This window comes from Apus apus, chromosome 2, assembly GCF_020740795.1.
Source record: "Apus apus isolate bApuApu2 chromosome 2, bApuApu2.pri.cur, whole genome shotgun sequence".
NCBI lineage: Eukaryota > Metazoa > Chordata > Aves > Apodiformes > Apodidae > Apus > Apus apus.
Window position 1 is genome coordinate 24,862,608 of NC_067283.1, and position 20,745 is coordinate 24,883,352.

General features: G+C 40.5%; 1 protein-coding gene across 1 annotated transcript in view; it reads right to left on the bottom strand.

Moving 5' to 3' along the window:
* CALCR (calcitonin receptor) overlaps window positions 1-20,412 on the bottom strand; it is a 149,479-nt gene extending 129,067 nt beyond the window's left edge. Inside the window, exon 1 of the mRNA XM_051612072.1 lies at window positions 20,331-20,412. The gene's annotated coding sequence lies outside the window, so the exon portion shown is untranslated. The remainder of the gene's footprint in view (window positions 1-20,330) is intronic.
* Between the last annotated feature and the right edge of the window lie 333 nt (window positions 20,413-20,745).

Below are 20,745 nucleotides of genomic sequence, written 5' to 3' on the forward strand. Positions count from 1 at the left end.
CTGCCCCCTTATACTTTTTTTAATTTTCATATTAGCAAAATACTAAAGTTTATCAATGAACTTTGTGTGATTTAGCTCCCTTGCAACTAAACTAAACCCAGAGATTAGAGGAGGATTTGCTTTATGAATTATTTCTGCCCTCTGGGAGACATGCATAGACTAAATCTGGTGACAGTAAGACCTGTAGAAATTTCAGGAAACAACCTAAACACTAAATAAAGCTGAATACACAAAGCTACCATATAACCCAATTTCAGCAGAAAATGCACTCATGTTTCAAGCTCGTACTACTGCACCATAAAGTTAAAGAGCATGTTAAAGTCTCTCTCGTGGTCGCAATTTTATTTCCAACTGCTTTTCCCTGTTTGAAATTTGCAATTCAATGCAATCAATGTGCTCTAATAAAAACTGGCAACTGATATTCTAATTCCGTTGTATTGAAACTAGCACTGTATTATGAACACACATGACAAAATAGAGCAAGCACTATGGCAGTTACATAGAGGAAGTTTCTTCCTCATTTGTTCACATGAGATCCAACAATAGCCCGTATGGCACTTTTAATTTCAAAGGGATATAAGGTACTTAAAAAATCACACCTTTAAATATCCAATCATCTTAATGTCTATCTACTGTTTCTGAGATGCATTAGCATAGTCTTTTAACACTACACAGCAGTACTACCTCATTATTTAAGGACCACTTTTACAAGCATTTTTTGTGGTTGCTTTAACTGGGAGCACTCAAACACATGAAGTATTTCACAGGACCTAGAACAGCAGAGAAAGACTGCAGTTCCCATTTTACTGACACTGCATGCAGAAAGAAAAAATTTCTAGAGGTACAATAAAATCTTTCATAAAATCTTTTCTGAAAAGGTCTCAAAAACTTTCTGTCTTCTGTTGACTGGATCAGAGGATGCCAGGGGAGGAATGACACATTTTACAAGGCTTTTTTGTGTGTTCCCTTGCTGGAAATTATTTTCAGACAGCATAGTTACCATCAATAATCTCATAAAGAAGTAAACACAAAAACGAAGTATTGTCCTTAACTACCCCTGACTAATGATCAGAATCTCATTTTTGACTACTCTGTGGGTTTAGCCATCAAACATCCCTGCAGTGCTGGTTCAGTATTGACTCTGGATAAAAACTACCATCTAAGGAACCACCTATTACACTCTTGTATTCTTTACTGACTTTCCAGAGTGATTTCAACAATCCTGAAGACAGTAAATCCTTGACATCTGACGAAATCACCATCTGAAACACCAAGTATCAAATCAGCTCAGCAGTTCACCTTCTCAGGCTTGACCTGAAACGTAACTGTGATTAATGGCAGCAGCAATTCTGCTTGAAAAAGGCAAAAGGCTGAAGAAACATGGAGCACAGCAGTGCCCAAAGAAAAACTATAAGAGTGTATATATATTCCTTAACGCATTCCTTCATCTGTGTGTTTCAGGCCTTTTCTTCTGATCATCTGAAACTTGACTCCCACTGTAATTTTCAAAACAAATTTTCTGATGTACCCTCAGAAACAATTAAAGCTCATAAAAACTTCAAACAGGAATAGATTCAGAGTTTGGTTTAGTGTCTTAGCTTTTTTTCAGACAGATCATCATATTCAAAGCAAAAGTATTTTGCATTATCAATTGTGATAAGTATTTTGCATTATCAAATATGAGGAGGATCACCTTCAGAAGGATTAATGGATGTGCATTGATGAAATATTTCAATACACAAGACACATAATTACTGGTCTTAGAGTCGATACTTCTTATCCTTACATGTGCTACCTACTAGCACTGATTTAATCAACTTTTTCTTCTGAATTAAGATCTGAACAATTATCTCGCAGAAAGTCAAGCTTATTTGTGAATCCTACCTACCTATGTGGGTTTTATGCTATTACTTTTTCAATTTTTCTTGATAAATGAGAAGCTATTAATTTTGGACAAATATGTTTACAAATCAGTTGGCAGTCAGGCAACAATAACAATATTGAAAGATTTCCATAGAAATGAGCTCATTACCTCTATCTGTTTGTGATGAAATAGTTTTAAGTGGGTTTTGCATATGTGTTGCCAATCTGGTAGGCAGAGATAGTTGCAGAAAATGTAATTAATAAATAAACATGACACAAAGTACGGGAGGTTGCCCTCTGAACTTCTCAGTTCTTTTTGACCTTGTATAATTCCTGATTGATAAGTCAATAATTAAATAAATATTTTTTTCCCTGAATTATCCACTCTGGGTATGATAGGGGGCTATTAAGGACTTGCCTGACTTGCTGTAAGTGTGTTGGTCTTAGTGGTCATTTCAGTTGAAGGTCAATCAGATCATGAGGGAATGCACAAATACCATCAGGTATGTAAGTAGGAACCACACAAAACATGCCTAAAGTAAAGATCACGACATACCAAATTTGGTCTAGTCAGTAGCAATTCTTACATACCCAGACTGCTTCACATTATGAAAACAGATGTACATTAGCTCAAGTAAATATTTTCCTCTTCAAATGATGCATTGATCTGCAGCTGCACCAGCAAGAGATTTTCTTTGTGAGCCAAGACCACACCGTTCTCTGTAACAAGACAAATCAACTGAAAGGTGCTTCACATTACTAGGTTCTAAAGCAAAATATAGTATCGATTATTGATTATTGAGCAGACCATTACACTCATTAACTCTCAAGCTTTCCATGTACTTGCTTCAGTGTGTCTTCCAGCTCTCTTCTGCATTTTCTCTTTTAATATTAGGATTCCCTTTTAACTCATGTTTGCTCATATCTAGTAACTAGATCTCTGTGATGATGCTGTGTGAAAAGCCTACTTAGTCCATCTTACTGTCTCTTTTCCTTGTCTCTTGTCTCTTGGATTTACTCACACTCTGCTTTCAAAGTTGATCCATTAAAACCTTTTCCTTCCTGATTAGAGCTCCTAATTTCACTCAGTGCCTGCTATAATTTCTTAATTAACTCTGTAATTATATAATTGAACTTTGTCATATTTTCTGAAACATCTGGCAGGAAAGAAGCTCTCCAAATAAACTTATATTACTGAATAGGTCAGGTTAACTACAGCCTACCATCCTAAGTAGCTCCACTTCTATCAACTCTGACTACATCTTTCTCTTGGTTTAGCTGGTAAATCTTCTGGTATGGGAACAGTGTTTTGGCTGGCTGTTTGGAGAGCCCTGAGGAGGAGTCTCCAGCTACTCTGAGACTGACAATAGCAAAATTTGAAGAGACTGTAATAATACATAAAGGTTTTCTATAGAATTTGACACTAATAGTGCGCTGAAGTGCTTCAAAAACTATTCCTTTCTTCAAACTGGTCCTACAGAACACTTATTAGCATAGCAATAATGGATACATTTTATTGGAAATAAAAGACATTTCCCTTGTGGCCCTTCTCAGACACCTGTTTGCACACCTCTCATCTAAATCTACAACACACACAACAACCTACAACACACAGAAACTTGAGATATCCCTGGGGGTTCCTGTGTCGGCACAGCTCTCCGTGCTTGCACATTAACCTGTGACAGATGCACTGACTAGGCCGATGATTTGTTAAACAATTGCCACAGAGCCTGAGTTACAATTGCAGGCAGTCCTTGTTAGCAGACACCTACTGCTTTAACATCAACAATGAAGATGAGTCATTAAAGCAACCTGGGAGCATCAGTGAGCAAGTGCTGAGACAAATTTGTCTGTCTGCTGTGACAGTGTATGCTGTGACATCTAAGAAAGTGCTGCCTTGGGGTATTCTTTGCAATATTCTCTCTCTCTCCCAACATCTCTCTCAAATACTGAAGCTCCACCACCGCGGTAAGTTTGAAGGGAGAAGGCATTTTGCCTTCCACTTTCTTCCAGCACCCTGCTTATTTGAGAAGGTGTTATCAGGCTATACAAGTCTGAAACTTTGTTTATTTGGGTCTGTCTGCTGACCCTAGAAATACAGCTCCTCTAGGCTTTTGCAGCAGAAGTTTTATAAATTGGTGTGAGCCATATATTGCCACTCACGCTCTGAAGAGGCTGTATGAAGCCATCACCTGAATTTCAGTCTGGTACAACTTGGGAAGGTTACGGCTGGCAGCAGATAAAATTATATAGTCTATCTGCAGATTCAAAAAGTTGACTTTGCCATTTACTCTTGGTTAGAAGATTATCCTTCTAACCCTCAGACACATTAATTTAATGTGGTACTGCTTTTCCACACCTCCACCAAAAAAAGTTCCCCTATACTCTTGCTGTAGAGGAATTTTCCTAGTCCTGGAAATACTCTTTCTTTTAAAATATTAACCAGAAGTAATCCACCACCTTTTTTTGACTTTTGTCTTTTGGGGAAATCTTGTCTCTGTAATGCCCCAGGCAGAGCAGATAAGGATGGATGAAGTTATAGAGATGGAGTCTTTGATCTGTCAGTATGAGAGAAGCACAAACTGAGCAGCCATGTATAGAGAATATTAAAAGAGCTTTATGCCCCTTTAAAACAACATCCTCAACACAATTTGGGATGAAATATACAATCAGAATAAATTTTCACTCAAATAACATAAGGAATGAAAATAGGTCAGTATCTCAACCTCACTTTTTAAAACTTTACCTCTCAGTGACCTGACAATCTGATGCAAATTAACTGGGTAACTGACTTGTTATAGTACTAGGACTTAGAGACAGAGAATCACAGAAGTCATGGTTGGAAAGGACCTCTGAGATCACCGAGTCCAACAAAAAAACCACAACAACCAAACAAAAAAAAGGATGCAAACCAAACAAAAAAACCCCCCACAACAACACAACACCAAACCCTACAAAACTCCATAAAACCACATGCCCCAAAACCCCACAACACACAACCCGCAATCTCAGCTGCTAGAGCATTCATCTACATGTTTCTTGAATACATTGAAGGATGGTGACTCCACCACCTCCCTGGGCAGGCTGTTCCAGTGCCTGACCACTCTTTTAGTATAGAAATTCCTCCTAATATCCATTCTGAACCTCCCCTGCTACTACTTCAGGCCATTTCCTCTAGTCCCATGATTAGTCACTTGGGAAGCCAGCACCCCCCTCCCCACAGCCTCCTCTGAGGTAGCTGTAGAAGGCAATGAGGTCTCCCCTCAGGCCCCTCTTCTCCAAACTAAACATTCCCAGTTCCCTCAGCTGCTCCTTGTTCTCTAGACCCTTCATCAGCTTGGTGGCTCTTCTCTGGACATGCTCCAGCACCTCAATGTCCTGTGTAGTGAGGGGACCAGAATTGCACACAGTACTTGAGGTGAGGCCTCACCTGTCAATCCTATTCTGTGCAAAGACAGCTTTAGAAATAGCATAGCATAGACCTGTATGTTTACTTAAAATCCTGTATAATCAGTCAGTGGCTGTGATTTTTTGGGGTTGTTTTCAGCCACAATGAACTGGAGCAGACTTCAGCCACTTTTCTCCTCCAAGGAAGGTGAACCTGCAGTCAGACCAGGAGGTGGCTGTTAAAACTTGAAGAACAGATGTCTGAAAACACTTTCTCAAGCCATCCTTGGCTGCACAATGTCCTGGACCACTTCACATTCCCCAACACTTTAGGCATAATTGGTTCCCATCTGCAGTCAGTCTGTGAATTATCTACGTGCTTTCAGACAGGCACTGTTTTAGCTGAATGGACACCTGTTACCTGACACTGATGCTCTGTGTCACACATGAACAGCTTGAAGCATGTGCCTTTTCAAGCTATGTCCAATGACATCATTCATATGCAGAATTATGAGCAAACACATAAGCAGAGATGGGTTTGTACCAACACCCACTTCTCCAGCTATCATGAGGATTACTTCTTAGGAAGAAAAAATGTTAATAAACTTAAAAAATGAACAAGATGTAACAGAAGTAAATTAAATGCAGACAGTAAGATGTCACAATTTCTAGTACCATTTGTAAACATGATATCCTAATCATCACATTCCAAAAATGAGTCCTTGAGCTAGATCAGAGTCCCTAAATTAGAAACCACAGAAGTGGTTTCAGCAGCTTTCAGTGAAGCTGTTGATTATTGCAAACTCCCTCAGGTACTTGCTCTGAAACAACAAGGGAACATGCATTCTCCCTCTCTGTTTTCCATTTAGATTCACAAATACAGATGTTTTTAGACTCGGGCATTCCAATTTGAGAGTTTTGACTTAAAGTCCTCGCAACAATACAACTTAATCAATTTAAATTCGGCAGAAAAATGCTGTTAAGAAAAAAAAAAGATGAAGATACATTAGCACTGTGTTAAAAGGTTGCCACCTACTGGGCAACTCATCCGCCTCCGGTAAAAGACACGAAGAGAGAGGTAAATGAGTAGGTGCGAGAAAAGTGAAAAAGCTTGCTCTGCAGGAAAGCTCTCTAAAACAGGGAAAAAAATTAATAGGTCTCTGTGCTCCTCAAGCTCAAGGCTTGCCAAAAGACTGCTGTTTTCTTTTCTTCCAGCTTTCTCATGCATCCTTTTTTCTTCTGTAGCAGTAGCAGCAACAATAGCCTTATTTCATGAGCCCTTAATCTTCACAGTCTCCTCTTAACTCTTCCACTTCTGGTGCCTATATTCCTGTTGAGAAGGTTGCATCTTACCCATCTGCTTACCAGTTTGTTCTGCTCACCTCCCTTAGGCTAACAGGCTACTGTCCAGGCTTCCGACTGAAAACAAAAGACACAATATATGTGCACACATGTGGAGATACACACAAGCAAACATGATGGGATTAATATAATGTCTTAGGGGAAAATGCAACAGTGCTTCAGGCTCTCCTTGGTATCTGGTCAAAATGGAAAGTTAAAAATTAGAGTTGAGCTTTGGATTTGTATTTCCTGGTTCTGTGAGATCACCTCAGCCCTGTTACTTAATTGTGCTGCCATTTGCTTCAAGCATTGGTTTTGGTTTTTATTGAAAATACTGCTTTTAGTAGGAAACTGTCAGGCACAGAAGGAACTACTTCTGTTACATCTAATGTCCGTTGTAGCTGGGGAGTGCAAAATATCAGAAAAAAAAATAATCAGAACTGGTATTAGTTTATAAAATCTCCAAGATTAAACATACACCTTCAGAAAAGTATGTAGCTCTTGTGCAGTTTGTTAGTTGAAGGGCCAACAAAGCAGAGGCTCAGGTCCTTATTTACCACTGGGACCAATTATACTATTCCAACAGAGTTAACAGACTTTGAAAAAAAAGTCAATTACATTTAGACTTACTGTCTCTAGACTCTAACAGATTAATGCAAAGAGATGTAAATTACAAAAGCAGACTGTTAATTCTTTGCATTAGGTCCTATTCTCATTTTCACGATGGTCACTCTTTGCTACATTGATAGTACAAAGAGAACTTTGTATGAATTAGCTGTTTTCAAGTATGAATTAAGGCTTTAATGTATTAAGTGCAAAATACAGTGGATCATAGGGTTGGTTTAGGTAGTTTTAAAACCAGGTAACTATGCCTACTAAGAGTATCCTCCTTTTTTATTGTTGTTGTAATTGGAAGAAGCATTTGGTGCAGTAACTGACATGATAATCACATAGATATGCTGTTTATCCATCAGCAGAGTTTCTTTCTCTCACCCACATCAGGATGAGCCTACTCACATTATTCTAACTGCCCACTCCATGGGAACTCTCCTGGTTTTTACCATTCCATTTCTATTAGCATAGCACAACAGTTTAACTAGCACCTGGGCATCAGTGAGTCAAACCCCCTCTTTAAATCCATGCTCACAGAGCTTTCATGTCTGTGACTCTCAAAAGAAACAATCACATAAAAAAAATCTCAGAGCATGCCTGCACAATGGAGGGACAAGCCGTCAGTCACCTTTGTTGCAGGTTTGAGAGTGGGGAAGCGGGGGCATGTCTGAGAGCAGTACTGAGGCAACCCAAGGCAGTGAGCAGAAAGTGAGGATGCAGTCTCTGGTGTTCAGTGCTACACCAGCCTGGCAACCCTGCTTCTAGCCCTTGACAGCACCAGAGTGAGCCTGCATGGCCCAGAGCAGCACCACTGCAACAGGCACAGCCCTGTCCCACATGTCTGCCTGACCAGAAAAAGCAAAAAGGCTTGCTGGCCTCTAGCTTCCTTGGATTACAATTTCTGAGGCCACCGTGCACAACTCAGTGCTGGGAGCACCTGAGATCAGCCAAGTCACCCCATTAGACACAGAAGAGATTTATTTTGTGTTATTTGCTTTTATTTCATTTTACCATTCTGCTCCCAAGCATAAAAGGACAGATGCTCTGATTCTATCTGATTTAAATGTATTAATTCAGGCCAGTGATTAAAGTTGTTATGACTCATTCATGGAAATGCCTGCTATATGCTGTTTCCCAATCCTTGAAAAAGAGAGGTCTGCCCAAGGGTGGCAGAAATTATGGGAAGAAAAATGCAAAAGACAGGGATTTTTTTATTACTAGCCAACTAGATTGGCTCAAAGCAGGGTGGCAGAACAAGCAGATGGGATAGAGACCTTGTTTCATAGTGACATGAATTGCATCATGCACACAGACCGTACTTTCAGTGCATCTCCTAGCTACAGAAAACTCTAACTGCCTCCATGTGTCAGATAGATTATTCCTCCTCTTGGGAAAAGTTGAATGGCACAAGTTGGCTTGTATAGCACTTGGAGACGTATCACATTCCTCCTGTCTGCGTGGCAGCGCTTGTTACTTGCTATGTCTGCTTAAGAGTTCAGTTCAACTAGGATGAGGATGCTATGGAAAATAGTTTGGGAAATGCTGCTTCAATGAAACAACGAAAACATTGAATTAACCAACTTCTAAGGACACTAAAGCTAACTTCTCACTCTTCCCACCCTCATGCTTTGACCACACTTCGGGATTCCAGATAACACGTTGTTGAAATGTCAGAGTTAAGAAGGAACTGCCCATGAATGACAGTGCAAAAGTTATGCAAGGAGAAAGAAGAAAGACAGTTTTCCACTAAAACTCTCTCTCAAATGAAGGCACTGGTTTCCTCCCCCTCCAAAAGTATTTTTTTCACTATTAACTGGGATTTCTTTCTTACATAATTGTATTTCACTGGGATTCAGCAGAATCTGACCAGGGCAGTTTACCAAACTTGGTGTTTTCAGTCTTTTTTTCCTTTCTCTCAATTTTTTATGTGCTTGGATGCCTTCTTTCCAGACCACAGTAATTCCCCAAGTCATAGGAAAAAACAGACTGGAATGGACCTCTGGAGATAACCTAGTAATTCCCCTGCTCAAAGCATGGCTAACTTCAAAGTTAGATCTGGTTATTCATGGTCATATCCAGGCTAGTCTTGAATTTCTCTGAGAATGGAAATTCCACAGACTCTCTGGGCAATCTGTTCCAGTGCTCAATTATTCTCCTTCACCTGCTCACTCATAATCAGGATCTGACTGTAATTTGGAAATGTCCTCAGTGTCAGGTGATTAACACCATGAGGTTTCAGTAGCTTTTCACCCTGGTAAAGGGGTAAGATTTTCTGCTATTTCAAGGTCTCTCTTCTTCGATCTGTTTTGTAGAAATGATACGTCAGCAGGCATCTTTTAAATGCTGCTTTCTGGACAAAGTGTTGGAAGGCATTAATTAGCTGCCCTCCTTGTGCTATCTTTCCAGTACCAAATTGTGCATCTAACATAATGAATATGCTTGTTGGAGAGGGCTTGGAAGTGATGTAATTTAGCATGAGTGGGTTGTTTTGTTCCTGTATCATTGCACGATTGTTCTTGTGTTGATTTGTTCCTGATTCATTGCCTTAAAGATCTTTAATATCTACGTACGCATGGAATACCCCTATCATTTTTCTTCTCTACTGCTATCACCAACTGTACCCTTTCCCATGGCTTCTTCACTTTTCTAATTAATGTCTTTATTGCCAAGAGGCTCAAAGTGGAAATAACAGTTATCACAGTGCAATGTACACTTCTGGTACTGCCTTACAGCTAGATTTTGCAGCAAGCAGTTAACATCCTCTGTCCTCAAACACACACTGAAACACAGCATTAACACAGGCCTGCCAGGCTACATCCTTTTCCAGTTTTCACTGCTCTTAATGTATTTATCCAATGTAATGAATAGCTAAATGTTACATCCAAACTTAAATCTACAGGAGTACCTATTACAGAGATATCTGGATGCATGCTTGTATCCTTGGACTTTCACCTTCACAGAATAAATGTTCTCATATCCTATTGGCCGTGTTTTGTGCCACAGGTGTAACTCTTCCTGGAACCAGTCCCCAAAATTGTACCCCAATACTGATGCTAATGTTTATGGCTATTTTTTCATAATTCATTTTGAAAGTTACGTGTCTCACCACTATAAATCTCCTTTTTGTAACAGCAACAGTGCTGCTGGCTATTTTGCCCAGAGACATTATTCAGCTGCACATGTTGAAGGCTTTGATCTTCTCACTTTGCTTCACAGTATTTAACACACATCTTCTCAAATACCCACTTTTCATTTTTCATTGTGTGATACTTCCAACCTTGCTGGTAACTTGCTGGGTTTGTGCCTCTGCAGTATGCTTCTCTTCTACTGTGAACTCTGGCTGATGCTTCTCTCTGGGACTGTGCCTATGGATGACAGTTGACCTCCCACATTTTATCATCTACATGTCATCACCATTACTGACGTATCTCATTGTATCTCTTATGCTCTGCTCATTCTAGTGGTATTTTAGGATGTTCAAGTGTCCTCCATTAAGATGCATACTTCTTCCTGGGAATGCCAGTGGTTTTCAGACAACAGTTTGTCCCACAGTATCTGACTTGTCAAGTAAGTTTGTCCTTCTCAAATGCTTCCTGTCTCTACCTCCACTGGCCCTCAGTACTAACTCCTAATCCCAGCTTCAGTATCCCTCTTCCATGTCTGAAGCCATTCCCATTTTCCTATACTCCACACTATTTATAACTCTTCCTGCACCTCCTTTGTGCTTTAGTCTTGTTCTGTTGCTCTCAGGCAGCATAAAATGGCTTGCCCTACCTCAAAGGAGTGATTGCAGACCAAAGCTCCAGGATAATCAGGGCTGTACATGTGTGGGTGTGTTCTTACAGAATGGTACAAGATTCGGTCTTGACTCAGAAACCATCTACTGCCAGGTCCATTTTCCACTGCATGGTAGCACAAGAACTTCTCAGAGAAAGAGGAGCCCGAACTCGCAGACATAGGCAAACTTCACTACAGGAGATTTTCAGAGATGATGAAAATTATCTAGCTAAAATTTTCTAAATAAATCCAACAGATTGAAGGTTGAGACAGTTAACTTTTCTTTTTTAAAAGTATCCACTATGAATAGGGCTGTATTCTCCCCCAGTATCTATTCCAGGCTGGTGCATCCTTATCCATCCAAGGAGTTGGATGCACACTGAGGAGTTCAAGACACTTACATCATGGTGCATTTGTTTGAATTCAAATAGTATTTTACTATAAGTAGTTTTATACATAACTGAAATTCTGTTTACATGCAAAAGGATTTTTATAATGAAATTAAAATTCTAGATTAAAAAAATCCTGCAATTCATTAATATGCTTCCTTTTTCTTGAAAAAACATAAGATTTTCAACAGTAAAATTAGATCTGAAATAAGTTCTGTAAAATTCTACACTTAAGTAACTGGCATAACTAACTACCTTTTAAATGTTGGATTTAAATGTTTAAATGTTATACCCATCTGATCTCTCCATGTGGAATTACATATGAGTTGAAAAAACACAATTCATTACTTAGAGAAATCTCTTATTAAACATATTCTCTTTGATGTGGTATGAGGCACAGCTATAATGCATTTGATGACCTGCATTATAGTAAATAGCAGACTGACCATATGTTACACATTATTTATGTAAGCAGAAAACTTATAGGCTAATAAAAAATTGTCCCAATGTTTTTCAAGGGCATGAAGAAATCTTCGGTTAATGGTCGAGGTTCCATAGGACCCTTTCTGTGTACAGCGCTTGCATATTTCCTTCTGGCTTAACCATATTAACCTCTCACATTCTACAGCCCATCAAGAGCCACTTCTTTTCTTCTTATTAAAGGGCAGGCTGCTGCATTTTTCACCATGGACTAGTTTAAATGCAAAGACTTGGGTCACTTCTATCACTGTGCAGACAACTCGAACAGCTACAGCAATGACGAAATGCAGGAGTGGGCTTCAATTTTTATTTTCCATGTAGATGTCAGATGTGAATTATTTTGGACGGTAGGTGAAAAAGAAGAAATGATAGAGTTAGATGGTGACTACCTACAAATTTTTCCAATCATGACCTCTGATTACCTCAGGCATTTCATGGAATGAACACATTCCCTTCAAAACACTGCAGATCTTTATTGCCAATAAAGTCAGATGGCATTTATTTAAACACTTATAAATCCAAACATACATTTTTTATTTTCAGTGCTGAAATTACTCCAGTCTTTAGGAAGAATATACTATCAAATAAAATGAAACAATACAAATGAAAATTACGTTCGAAACCAGAAAGTAGAAAATACTGAGTCTGCTTTATCTGCAAGAACATATGGTAACAATGATTAATATTTATTGCTTGATTCTGCTTCAACCCAAAATGTACTTGGCAACATTTGAACACAGAGGAAAATATTGTATTGTAATGCAAACAATTAAAGGGCTTAAATGAGTCAAGCCCTTGAGCAGCCTGTAGAAGGGAAAGTAGCTGTCAGAAAATTAAAGGAAGTCTCCTTGCACTCTGCTCTCCATCACTGAGTCTTTCTCAAGACCAGGTCTTAAAAGAATTTGTTAAACTCCAAACACTACAACTCTGCATAATCGGGAACTCATGATCAGCTATCTATGTGTTACTCTGTTTCTCAACAAATGTTCTTAAACAGCCTAAAGCAAAGCCAAAGCCTTACTGGAGATGCTCTAAATAGGTCAGACTAAACTACCCTTTGAATCAGACTCACACTAATCCTCTTTGCCATTTTCCTTTGTTAGAAATACAGTTCTGGGAAGATCTGCAATACAAAATGTTAAGATTCAATAATGCACTCAAACATCTGCATAAGTGACTTAACCAGTATCAGTGATCTGTCTTATCAATACATTGCATATGCAAAATTAAACATTGGAGCGTAAATGAGACTTCCCCTGCTACAATGTATGCAAATGGAAGGCATTGCTGTCTATTAGTTAATTAAGCATTTTGTAATGTAATTTTCCAGAAGGCCATCCCTACCGCTAAACGTGCAGGTGCAGACAGCATTTAAAGCATTTATTTCTTCTGAGTTCTACCTTTTCTGCAAAACACTTTCCTCTAAATTTTTTGTTATTCAGTGTAACTCTGCATACCACATCCTTCAGTCTTCATAGGGTTTCTACACCAGCAGCGACAGCACAGCTGAGGATGACAGCAGTGAACCTACACTTCAACTTCTGTATTTTTTGGAGAGCAGGGATTTGAAGACAAAAGAAAATGAGGATCTGTTAGGAGCTGGACTGACTGGTGAGAAATGAAGAAGCTCTTATCAGGAGAGATCCAACTTTTAGCCACGTAAGGACACTCAGCCGTCTTAAGATACCTTCCTCTACCAAAGCCAACAAAAGATTAATAAGTTTGCTGTTGCCTTTCGGGGAAAGGCGTGACGACCTGGTTCAAGAACGGCACGGCGGCCAACCCCAGGCCGCTCGGTCCATCAGCTCACAGTTTGCCTAAGTGAGCCAAGGTGCACTCCTCAAAAGGTGTAAGAATCCACTCTCTCCTGTCCTTCATTATTTAAGGCTGGAGAAGACTGAATAAAGCATGTTTAAGAGTATGAAATGTTCACACCCACGGGATGTTTCAGGCTGCTAGTACAGCTTGGAGAAGGACTGTCATGACAATCTAAAGATCACCAAGCATCTTTTATTGTTCATGGTATTCCAATGGACTAGAGATGACAGCCCGTAACACATAAAGAGCTGTAACTTTACGGGACAGCATTCTTTCCTCTTCTGTGAGGAATGATACTTGTCCCTCCGAGGATGCCTACCATCTGCTTGTTAGCTGATACACAGCAAATTGCACCATCATGTTTCACCAATGAAAAGGGAGGGCAATGTAAGAGAAGGGCCTAGTTAGTGATGAAGCAGTGACACAGCTACAGGTAACTAAGACTGCAGAATACAGGCTACAGACTAAGGCTACCGGTAACTAAGACTACATGAATAGAGACAAACATCAAGAAAGCAAGCTGAAGCAAATCTCATGGTGAGAGCTCTGCACAAAAGAATGTAGCTTGGGAATCAGTAAGACAAAAACAGATTCTGTACTGAAGGCAGTGTGGGAGCATCACCAGTTTGGTACTGCATCGTAACAGGGGTAAATTTAAAAGGGAAACTCAGGGGGGTCACGTTACTTCTTCACAGATCACTTATAGCAAGACAGATTGATTTGCTACAGATAACTGCTCTGGCACACACAACCTGCAGGGAAGATCCAAATACAAACAATATCAACAAAATACAACTGCAGAGCTACCTCTGATTTTTTTAAGCACTTAACACTCATTACTGGTATCAGCCAGAGGGAAATGAAAACTGAAGGAAATGTAGTCATCCATCTGCATACATCACAGCTGAAATGCTACAGTCACATGAGCTTTCTCGTGTTAAAGCATGCCTCAGTGCTGTCTGAGAGGAACAGAAGTGGCTAATTCACTCCATGAATTTATTCAGTCTTTGATTACCTTTCTCACTCTTCCATCAAGCTCTAAAAACAGTGCCACGGATTACAGCCATTTTTGTTATGCCAGCACTGAAAACTAAGTAAATATTTCACCATAAAAAAACACATGCAGAAAATTCATTTGACCTTTCAAGAGACACTATGTCATATGTGGAGTCTGATTCCAGTAACTAATAAAAAAGTAAAATAGAAGTTTAGTTTCTTTTTCTCTTACAAGTACATTTCAGCACAATCTTAACCATGGAGCCTTGACATCTTTGCAATAGCAACACTGTGTTTTCAGAAGCATTTCCTATCATTTAAAAGAGATTTTTGTCAGTTTAGTTCGGAGAAGACAAATCTGAAGACAAAGATACAACTAACTCTCACTCAAGCAACCTCCAAATATGTCTGTGAACCCACTTGGTGTTGCCTGCAGAACTGTCCAATTTATAGGAAAAAAACAACAGAAAAAAGATCTGCTTTTCTAATTGTAGAGGGGTAGTTCAGCACTTTGTACCACATCTGAGAAAGGTGTTTCAAACACCTGCTTTTGAATAACAGCAATTTTGTAACCTGAGCTTAGCCCATGCTAATAATGGCATCACAAAGTTAACAAGTCAAAGCCACCAATAAGCTTGACTCTCATTTTTCTACTCCTTTATAAAGTACATACCGCTAGACCTACTATGAATATAGTGAAACCATAGATCCAAAAATACTGCAAAACTTCTCATTAATCTAACTCTTGGTAATAGTTAATATTCATCAAAAGCCACAAATAGTGATATGGTTCTTATATACTGTGCTGGATATGACCAAGCAAGAAATTATTTGTTAAAGTTTCACATGAAACCGTGACACTGAAATGTGATATATGAAACTGAATGGCATAAGTATTTCCAAAAACACTCCTAAAAGTGTGGTGTAAACAGCCAATTCCGCCAAATCTATTCCAGGTCTTTTAGGTATACCTGAAGTAAATGATAAAAAAGTCAAGGTCCAGAGCTTATTTTAAAACAGATGCCATTTCATGCCACCTTTACTGAACCACACAGGATTACTGTGAAAACAACAGGAGTACTGCAATCATGTCAATGTGCAGTTAGACATGATGCACTTGCATGAACTGCACTTTTCAGTTTGTTTTGTGTTTGGTATGCACAGTCCTGCACCAGCAGTTATCCCCTCCTGCACCCAGGAAAGCTCCTCCCTGCAGTTTCCCTGGGTCCCTGAGGCACGGTTAAGCTGATCCTTGCAATAACCCACCTTTCAGGACTAGTGCTTCAGTATGCAACCTGCAAAAAGCATTACTAGTCCACCTGTCCATCATATGATCCTAATTCAGTAGGCATTTTGGAAACCATGGAAAAATCCATGGCAGCATGCCTCTGATGTGCTTTATACTTACTCTCATTCCCAGTGCAATTTCCTATCAACCATGTTCAATGACTCCACTTTCTTCTGTGTCTGAATATCAAAACTTCTTGTTCTGCCTTAGTTTAATGATAACTCTTTGCCTAAGTCCATACCAGGCAGCGCAGGCAACTACCACCCCCTGGTACTCCCCACCCAGGGGACCTGTATCTTTAACCAAGGGTCGTGTCAAAAGCATGGAGCCAACTGAACAGCTCAGAGGCTCACTGATGAGGCAAAAGCATGTCCTTAGTTTGTGCAGGAGATCATCTAAATAAAACTTCTCCAACATCTGTGAATACCGTCTTGATTAAAAAGGTAAATACAGTCTTCAGCATGAGGCACAGATTTTCCAGTTGTGACTTTTGGGTGAGTACCAAACCCCATGTTGTTAGCAGTGCTGCTTATTGACTGAGAAGTGGCCAATATCTCTGCCATTGTCATCTTGTATTAGCTATCTCTCCATATGAGCAATTCAGTGTGTCACTCCATTTCACAGGTAAAATCAGTTCAAATTTTATCCAGCATGAAGGACAGTTTTACAAACACTCTTGAGTACAGATTCTCCGTTCTTTCCACCTGCCAAATTCCACCATCAAAAGCTATGCAAGGAAGCATAACTGTAACAAAAATAATAAAAAGCTTCAGCACAAAGTATCTAGGGTCTATGTGTTACCTGCCTTCAAGTAAATTTGTTTTTTAAAATTAGCAGTGCTATTTAGACATGTGATCTTTCACAGTTGCTTCTCCAGCTTCAAAAGAATGAGCATTACCTTTTAGGAAGTTTCCATCTAGGCTTTCTCTGCATCAGAACCACTGGTTACAGCAGCTGTACTGTAGCATGCTCTCCTACAAAGCACCATCCCATAAGGCAGAGATCCCGGGGCTCATCCTGAAGCAGTCACTTCAGGTACCCAAAGCAGCACTGTCTCACAGGCATGGCAGCCACCCCGAGACCAGCGCTCTGCTTCTCAGGACTGGGCCACAGGGGCATGTCTTGCTCCTGGCACTTGTGTTGTACTCACAAAACAGAGGCTTCTAGCAGCCAGACCCACTACTTCATCAGTAGAAGTGACTAAAAGTAATGTCAAACGGAATGTGGGTGTAAGACCAAAAACCAGTACAGAACAAACAACATGTAATTGTGTGTTGCTATTTGGCAGGCTTGTGATAGTAAACATTGAGGTTAATGCTGAAGTAAACAATATCAGAGGGAAATAAGGCACCTGTCATTCATTTCTGAGTACCTTTATCAAATAAGCAATTAGCATTCAATCGATTTAAAAGGTGCTTGGTGTACCCTTATTAAATACAGAGTACTTACATTTCAGATCTAGATCATTGGTTGGCCTACTATATGGCCTTCAGCAAGATGTCTTAGTCTCTCCAACTATTTACACTGCAGATTTTTCAAGAGAGTGAATTTCACTCAATTTGTAGTTCTAGGCAGGGACCTGACTGGATGTCACTCATAACACAAACAGCGCTTGAAAGTTCTCAGCATGTAACAGGACTGTCCCTGAAAGGCCCAAGTATAATCTGTGCTAGCATTAATCTGAGATTCAATATTCACTTCAATGGCAACAATTAGGACCCAAGCATCAATTACCAGAAATGAAACAAAACTGAGCTTACTAGCTTACTAATATGTAGAACCAACACACATTTTCAGAACTGATTTTCACAGTAGTTGCTAGCCTAACTTTCAGTCAAGTGTAGCTCAATTACTTCATTGCTCATCTTGCCAAAAACTGTATTTGCATGCATAATTTTAAACATTAATACAGAAGGGTCTTTTATCTATCTAGTAATTTTCAGGAGCTCTAAGTCATTATATGCTCTTCTTCAATTTTTGCTTATACAAAATTAGTGAAAATTATTGGCAGCTATGTTGGTCATGCCAGTATTATTACATAGCAGGATTTGCAAGTCCTCATTTAGCTTGTTATGGGTTCATAGATACAGATTTAAAATTAACATATAATACTAACTGGCTAGCTTTTAAACACTGATCCATTTTGGTTTGATCTGGAAAAGAGCTGGAAGAAAATTCAGCAAACACTCTGCAGAACATTGTTTTCATCTTTAATGAAAACTCCCAACTTTTTCAGATGGTTTTCAAAACTATTATGCTACAGGCATTAAAAAAAAAAAAAAAGTTTTCTAAACTGGATTCTGTCAGTTTATTAAGCTAATCCTTGTGAATATATTATTTGGTAATATTTCAACAAGGTTTTTAGAAAGAGGCTTCTGTTCATCCTCCATTAAAGCTTGTGAGCTGCAGAGAACTAAACTGTAACATAGCTCGTTTGTTTACTGACATTTTTATAGCAAGTCAAATATTTAGCAGTTTATTTGTGAACTTCTTTAACATAAGCAACATAATCTGGTAACACTCCCCCATACTGTCTGAATACCTCTGTTAAAATGTGGTACATATGAAAACTGAAATCTAACTTTTTTATGATGCATTGACAAAACTGCCCATAAAAATCAGAGTATAAAACAAAACTGAACTGCCTATTCCTCCTGAAAGCACAATACAGTTCATTATACATAGGGGTTTTAAAAATATTAGTATCTGTGTGGTTCTTACCCATTATTCTAAAGCAGTGCTACGGAGAGTTGTTTAAAAGTGTCATCACTAGCTAAATTTAAATACTGCCACTTGAATTTCTAACTAAAGTGATCTGGCACTCATTGTAAGCGACCACAAAGACCTACAGTGAAGCCCACTCTTTGGAGGGTTTAATTGGGATTTTGTCATTGATCTTAATAGGGCCAACATCTAGTCAAGATTCTTAAAGTTAGCATACTTTACTGCATGCTGATAGATACTGAAACACAACATTTTACTTCCTTCAGAATAATTTCTTGTCAGCCAGCACAAGACAGCTATAGTAAGCACCAGAGCAGTAACTTAGCCAAGGTTACTTACTGGTAAAGGTTGTCAGATGTTTGAAGAAATTAAAAGGAAGTATTAACTCTCCTGTATTTAATTTACCTACTTGACAATTATACTTAGGATTCTGAGTCCTGAACTAAATTCCCTCTTCAGCTTGACACCAGCTGCAGTCTGAGCTGTTGGCATCACAGAAGCATCACGCTGGTCAGCTCTGATACATTCAGCCCCAGAGCAGTGCAGGGACCCTTCCACTGACCAGGCAAGGACTCCCCACCTAAGCACCATGCTAAGAACACTGGAGCGGAAAGGCAGGAGAAGCAAGAGCTTAATTTCATTCAGTGCCTACAAAAAGACATTTTAATGCTATGACTTGGCTAGTTCTAAACTCCCTTTAACCAGACTTGTAACTCTATGGTAACAGGGGAACTGGATAGTCCTGGGAAGAGTATCACATGCTGTACTACCCTTCAGAAGTTCAACTGGTAGCCAGCTTACATAAAAGTGTGGCAGGAAGGCATATGGTAGAAATTGACAATATTGACTTCAAGGTCTTGGAATACATATCTTTCTATTTACTCTTTTTTTATGAATGATTTTTTCATTCATCATTTCTGTTACAATTGACATTTGGTAACTAAAATAAAACAGAAGTTTTTCTCTTTACAAATTGTCGACTACTTTAGCCTTGTCAAAAAGCCTGCGAGAGTGAAATCAATATAGCAATTTAAAGACAAAATTGGCAGGCATTTATATTGTACTTGAATATATCCAGTAAATAGTCTCATACATCAATCTACGGTCATCAATGGCAATATTCTGAAACCTACTCATGTTGTTTTTACATTTTTTTTACAAATGACAAAGAAAGTATATCGGTCCAGAAGATGAAAAATAACAGGGAAACAGTCTCTGACATGAATAAAAAGCACAGACTGGTGACTCAGGTGTCATTCAGTTGCCCTGTACTTCCAGGACGGCGCGCAGCTATTCTCTAGAATCCCCTCCGTGCCGGCACCGACCTGCTCGCCGGTGCCAAAGCGGCAGCAGAAGCTGCGGGTTTCACCGTTCCCCGTCACTTGCGGGGCCTCCGCGCCGGGCGGGCCGCTCCCGCGGACTCCCCGCTCACCCGCGCGCCCCTTCCTCCCTCCGCTGTGGCCCCGCACACGCCGCTGCTGCGGGTCACAGCTCCAACAACCCCCTCCCTCGTTTTTTCCTCTTTTCCCCTCTATTTTTGGCTGCAGTGCCAGCCCGGGTCTGCCCCCCGGGCAGCCCCTCCCCGCCGCTCGCCGGACCCCCGCGGCTCGCCCTCTCGGGGCGGACGGGCAAGCGGCGAAGTTGCCGGGACTTACGGTGGCAGCGCTCCCGGCGCTGGCGCAGCACCTCTCCCCGCTTCCCGTCACCTCGGGCCACCTCCGCTGGTTCGGCGCCAGCACCGGCGCAGCCCGGACGGCTCGTCACTCCTCGGAGGGGCGCATGGCGCCGTCCCCTGACAGCCGCCCGGGGGGTCCCCGCGTCCCGAAGGGGGCGGGCGGGCCGAACACTTCAGCCGGCGCACGGACAGGCACTGGCCAGGGCCAAGCCCTTCTGGCGGGGCTGTGCCTCGGGAAGCATCTGCCTCCCCTCCCCGCGACGCGCCCACACCCGCTCCCCCCGGGCGCCGGCGGGGCTTCGCGCCGACGTCGGTGCGGGGCGGACGGAGAGCGCCCGGCGGCGGCAGCGCCTCCCCTGCTCCCGCCTCCCCGCCGCTCCCGGCCGCCTGCTCCT